The sequence below is a fragment of the Schistocerca cancellata genome, unplaced genomic scaffold, assembly GCF_023864275.1.
Source record: "Schistocerca cancellata isolate TAMUIC-IGC-003103 unplaced genomic scaffold, iqSchCanc2.1 HiC_scaffold_923, whole genome shotgun sequence".
Taxonomy (NCBI): domain Eukaryota; kingdom Metazoa; phylum Arthropoda; class Insecta; order Orthoptera; family Acrididae; genus Schistocerca; species Schistocerca cancellata.
In genome coordinates, this window is record NW_026046931.1 from 65,001 (window position 1) to 70,000 (window position 5,000).

The 5,000-nt window shown below is 55.6% G+C and overlaps 3 non-coding genes across 3 annotated transcripts in view; all 3 read left to right on the forward strand.

Annotated features, from left to right (window-relative positions):
* Positions 1 to 2,184: 2,184 nt before the first annotated feature.
* LOC126149301 (small subunit ribosomal RNA) lies at positions 2,185 to 4,093 on the forward strand. The gene has a single exon (XR_007530799.1). It is a non-coding gene; the product is annotated as a small subunit ribosomal RNA (ribosomal RNA).
* Positions 4,094 to 4,444: 351 nt separating this feature from the next.
* LOC126149293 (5.8S ribosomal RNA) lies at positions 4,445 to 4,599 on the forward strand. The gene has a single exon (XR_007530791.1). It is a non-coding gene; the product is annotated as a 5.8S ribosomal RNA (ribosomal RNA).
* A 188-nt stretch (positions 4,600 to 4,787) lies between these two features.
* Positions 4,788 to 5,000, forward strand: part of LOC126149307 (large subunit ribosomal RNA) — a 4,222-nt gene continuing 4,009 nt past the window's right edge. Inside the window, exon 1 of the ribosomal RNA XR_007530804.1 lies at positions 4,788 to 5,000. This exon is cut by the window's right edge and continues 4,009 nt beyond it. This is a non-coding gene — a ribosomal RNA (large subunit ribosomal RNA).

The following is a 5,000-nucleotide window of genomic DNA, read 5'->3' on the forward strand; positions in this document are numbered from 1 at the left end:
TAACCTATGTCACCTTAACCTAACCTATGTCACCTTAACCTAACCTATGTCACCTTAACCTAACCTATGTCACCTTAACCTAACCCATCTTGCACCTTAACCTAACCTATGTCGCCTTAACCTAACCTCTGTTGCACCTTAACCTAACCTGTGTTGCACCTTAACCTAACCTGTGTTGCACCTTAACCTAACCTGTGTTGCACCTTAACCTAACGCAATTTGCACCGCAATGTAACGCAATTTGCACCGCAATGTAATGCAATTTGTACCGCAATCTACCCCAAGTTGTACCGCAATCTACCCCAAGTTGTACCGCAATCTACCCCAAGTTGTACCGCAATCTACCCCAAGTTGTACCGCAATCTACCCCAAGTTGTACCGCAATCTACCCCAAGTTGTACCGCAATCTACCCCAAGTTGTACCGCAATCTACCCCAAGTTGTACCGCAATCTACCCCAAGTTGTACCGCAATCTACCCCAAGTTGTACCGCAATCTACCCCAAGTTGTACCGCAATCTACCCCAAGTTGTGCCGCAATCTACCCCAAGTTGTGCCGCAATCTACCCCAAGTTGTGCCGCAATCTACCCCAAGTTGTGCCGCAATCTACCCCAAGTTGTGCCGCAATCTACCCCACGTTGTGCCTTAACCTAACCCACGTTGTGCCTTAACCTAACCCACGTTGTGCCTTAACATAACCCACGTTGTGCCTTAACATAACCCACGTTGTGCCTTAACCTAACCCACGTTGTGCCTTAACCTGCTCTGTAAATGGCATATGACACGTTACATTAATGTATTGTTGTCCAACCGCAACCCGCTCAGAATGTTGTGTACACAGCTACGTGTCATCTCCCCATAACAGCTGTATTGCAGTGTGGTACGCCATAGAGACGTGTGGGAGTAATGGACGCAGTGGATGGCGATCAGCATGAGCCGTCTGTTCATGTAGTGGCGCGTGTATGCAGACATAGTAGTCTCTTCTCACACAATGTGATAGCACGGTGTCCCGCGTTCCACATCTGCGACATGCTACAGAGGCCGGTTGACAGTTCGTCGCGCAATGGACATCGCATACGTACGGGGGCACCTTCCACGTGCCCTCTAGTCGGGCACATTTTGTTGCGTGGATGTGAGCGGATGTAGTGTGTCTTGACACCTGACAGGCAGGCATGCAATAATAGTTGACTTTGCAAACGGGGATGGACGTGGACGTGTACGTTTACTGGTGACGTTACGCAAATGAACAACTGGTAACCCGTTGTGGTGCGGTTGATCTTGCTGGAGGTACATCTGTGAGGGCAACGATCGGTACAGCTATGACGCGGTTGTGTCAGCGATACCCACCACACCAATGAACGTGAATGTGGATCTGGGTGTGAAGCGATACGCGGCTGTGGGTGGGTGGGACTGTCCCCGGCCGGTGAGGGGGGGGCCGCCCGGCGTGCTGGCCGCGCGGTGCGTGGGCGCACGCGCTACAGCCGGCTGGTGGGGGCGCCCAGTGGCAGGCGCGCCGGCCGACGGACGCGGCAGGCGGCGCAGCTGCGCGCCGGGGCACCCTGCGCGCGGCGCCGTGCAGCCAAAGTGGGTCCTCGCCGGCCCGGTGCGAAGCGCGGTGGACATCTGCAGTGTGCTGGTCCGATTGAGGACTGTGTGCGTTGAGGATGCGCCGCCGCCCGGCACTCGGCGCCGCGACGCCGTCTGCTGCTCGGTCGCCCCAGCGGTTCTCGCTGGTGGTTTGTATCGCAGTTGTGCAGACGTGTTGGCACGTGCGCTGTGCTGGGAGAGTTCGCTTCGGCACCCACGTGGGGCCTTTGCCCTTCTGTGGCGCTGGCGTTGGAGCTGCCGGTCACCGTAGGTGGCGCGTGTTGTCTCCCGCCGGCAATGCCACGACAGCACGCTCCCGGGCCTCTGTCGGCAGCGGCAAGCTCAGTTGGGAGCACGGGTGGTCGCACCTAAAGCGTCTACTCGCCTAACTCCGGGCGATTGCGCCTCTCTCGAACCCGACCAAGTACTTAGGACGGCGCTGCGCGCCGCCGGGACCTGAGAGGGTTTCGAGGTGTATTGTGCAGGGGAGCTCAGCCTCCTCCTGTTTGCAGAATAATTGAGCGGACGCTTGCGTGTTCGCGCGGGCCCCCGGGACACACTCCCGGGCGGCCGGCTGCTCAGCTCTAGTTGACGCAGCTCCCTGGTTGATCCTGCCAGTAGTCATATGCTTGTCTCAAAGATTAAGCCATGCATGTCTCAGTACAAGCCGCATTAAGGTGAAACCGCGAATGGCTCATTAAATCAGTTATGGTTCCTTAGATCGTACCCACGTTACTTGGATAACTGTGGTAATTCTAGAGCTAATACATGCAAACAGAGTCCCGACCAGAGATGGAAGGGACGCTTTTATTAGATCAAAACCAATCGGTCGGCTCGTCCGGTCCGTTTGCCTTGGTGACTCTGAATAACTTTGGGCTGATCGCACGGTCCTCGTACCGGCGACGCATCTTTCAAATGTCTGCCTTATCAACTGTCGATGGTAGGTTCTGCGCCTACCATGGTTGTAACGGGTAACGGGGAATCAGGGTTCGATTCCGGAGAGGGAGCCTGAGAAACGGCTACCACATCCAAGGAAGGCAGCAGGCGCGCAAATTACCCACTCCCGGCACGGGGAGGTAGTGACGAAAAATAACGATACGGGACTCATCCGAGGCCCCGTAATCGGAATGAGTACACTTTAAATCCTTTAACGAGTATCTATTGGAGGGCAAGTCTGGTGCCAGCAGCCGCGGTAATTCCAGCTCCAATAGCGTATATTAAAGTTGTTGCGGTTAAAAAGCTCGTAGTTGGATTTGTGTCCCACGCTGTTGGTTCACCGCCCGTCGGTGTTTAACTGGCATGTATCGTGGGACGTCCTGCCGGTGGGGCGAGCCGAAGGCGTGCGACCGCCTCGTGCGTGTTCGTGCGTCCCGAGGCGGACCCCGTTGAAATCCTACCAAGGTGCTCTTTATTGAGTGTCTGGGTGGGCCGGCACGTTTACTTTGAACAAATTAGAGTGCTTAAAGCAGGCAAGCCCGCCTGAATACTGTGTGCATGGAATAATGGAATAGGACCTCGGTTCTATTTTGTTGGTTTTCGGAACCCGAGGTAATGATTAATAGGGACAGGCGGGGGCATTCGTATTGCGACGTTAGAGGTGAAATTCTTGGATCGTCGCAAGACGAACAGAAGCGAAAGCATTTGCCAAGTATGTTTTCATTAATCAAGAACGAAAGTTAGAGGTTCGAAGGCGATCAGATACCGCCCTAGTTCTAACCATAAACGATGCCAGCCAGCGATCCGCCGCAGTTCCTCCGATGACTCGGCGGGCAGCCTCCGGGAAACCAAAGCTTTTGGGTTCCGGGGGAAGTATGGTTGCAAAGCTGAAACTTAAAGGAATTGACGGAAGGGCACCACCAGGAGTGGAGCCTGCGGCTTAATTTGACTCAACACGGGAAACCTCACCAGGCCCGGACACCGGAAGGATTGACAGATTGATAGCTCTTTCTTGATTCGGTGGGTGGTGGTGCATGGCCGTTCTTAGTTGGTGGAGCGATTTGTCTGGTTAATTCCGATAACGAACGAGACTCTAGCCTGCTAACTAGTCGCGTGACATCCTTCGTGCTGTCAGCGATTACTTTTCTTCTTAGAGGGACAGGCGGCTTCTAGCCGCACGAGATTGAGCAATAACAGGTCTGTGATGCCCTTAGATGTTCTGGGCCGCACGCGCGCTACACTGAAGGAATCAGCGTGTCTTCCTAGGCCGAAAGGTCGGGGTAACCCGCTGAACCTCCTTCGTGCTAGGGATTGGGGCTTGCAATTGTTCCCCATGAACGAGGAATTCCCAGTAAGCGCGAGTCATAAGCTCGCGTTGATTACGTCCCTGCCCTTTGTACACACCGCCCGTCGCTACTACCGATTGAATGATTTAGTGAGGTCTTCGGACTGGTACGCGGCATCGACTCTGTCGTTGCCGATGCTACCGGAAAGATGACCAAACTTGATCATTTAGAGGAAGTAAAAGTCGTAACAAGGTTTCCGTAGGTGAACCTGCGGAAGGATCATTACCGACTAGACTGCATGTCTTTCGATGTGCGTGTCGTGTCGCGCAACACGCTACCTGTACGGCAGCAGCCGTGCGCCGCGTGCGGAACCACGCGTGCCTCTCAAAACTAACTGAAAAATGTTGTGTGGTACGAGCGCTGAAGCTCTGGAGCGGCTGGCCTGCGGCACCTGGCGCCTGGCGCCGGTTTTGAATGACTTTCGCCCGAGTGCCTGTCCGCTCCGGTGTGGAGCCGTACGACGCCCATCGGCCGTGAGGCCGTTGGACACAGAACGCTGGAACAGGGGCCGTCAAACGCCTCAGTCCCGCCTATGCAACTGTTTTGAAAGAGACAGTGGAAACTAACAGAAAAGATCACCCAGGACGGTGGATCACTCGGCTCGTGGGTCGATGAAGAACGCAGCAAATTGCGCGTCGACATGTGAACTGCAGGACACATGAACATCGACGTTTCGAACGCACATTGCGGTCCATGGATTCCGTTCCCGGGCCACGTCTGGCTGAGGGTCGGCTACGTATACTGAAGCGCGCGGCGTTTGTCCCGCTTCGGAGACCTGGGAGTGTCGTGGCCGCCTGTGGGGCCGGCCGCGTCTCCTCAAACGTGCGATGCGCGCCCGTCGCCTGGCGGTTCGCATACCGGTACTTTCTCGGTAGCGTGCACAGCCGGCTGGCGGTGTGGCGTGCGACACCTCGTACAACGACCTCAGAGCAGGCGAGACTACCCGCTGAATTTAAGCATATTACTAAGCGGAGGAAAAGAAACTAACAAGGATTCCCCCAGTAGCGGCGAGCGAACAGGGAAGAGTCCAGCACCGAACCCCGCAGGCTGCCGCCTGTCGTGGCATGTGGTGTTTGGGAGGGTCCACTACCCCGACGCCTCGCGCCGAGCCCAAGTCCAACTTGAATGAGGC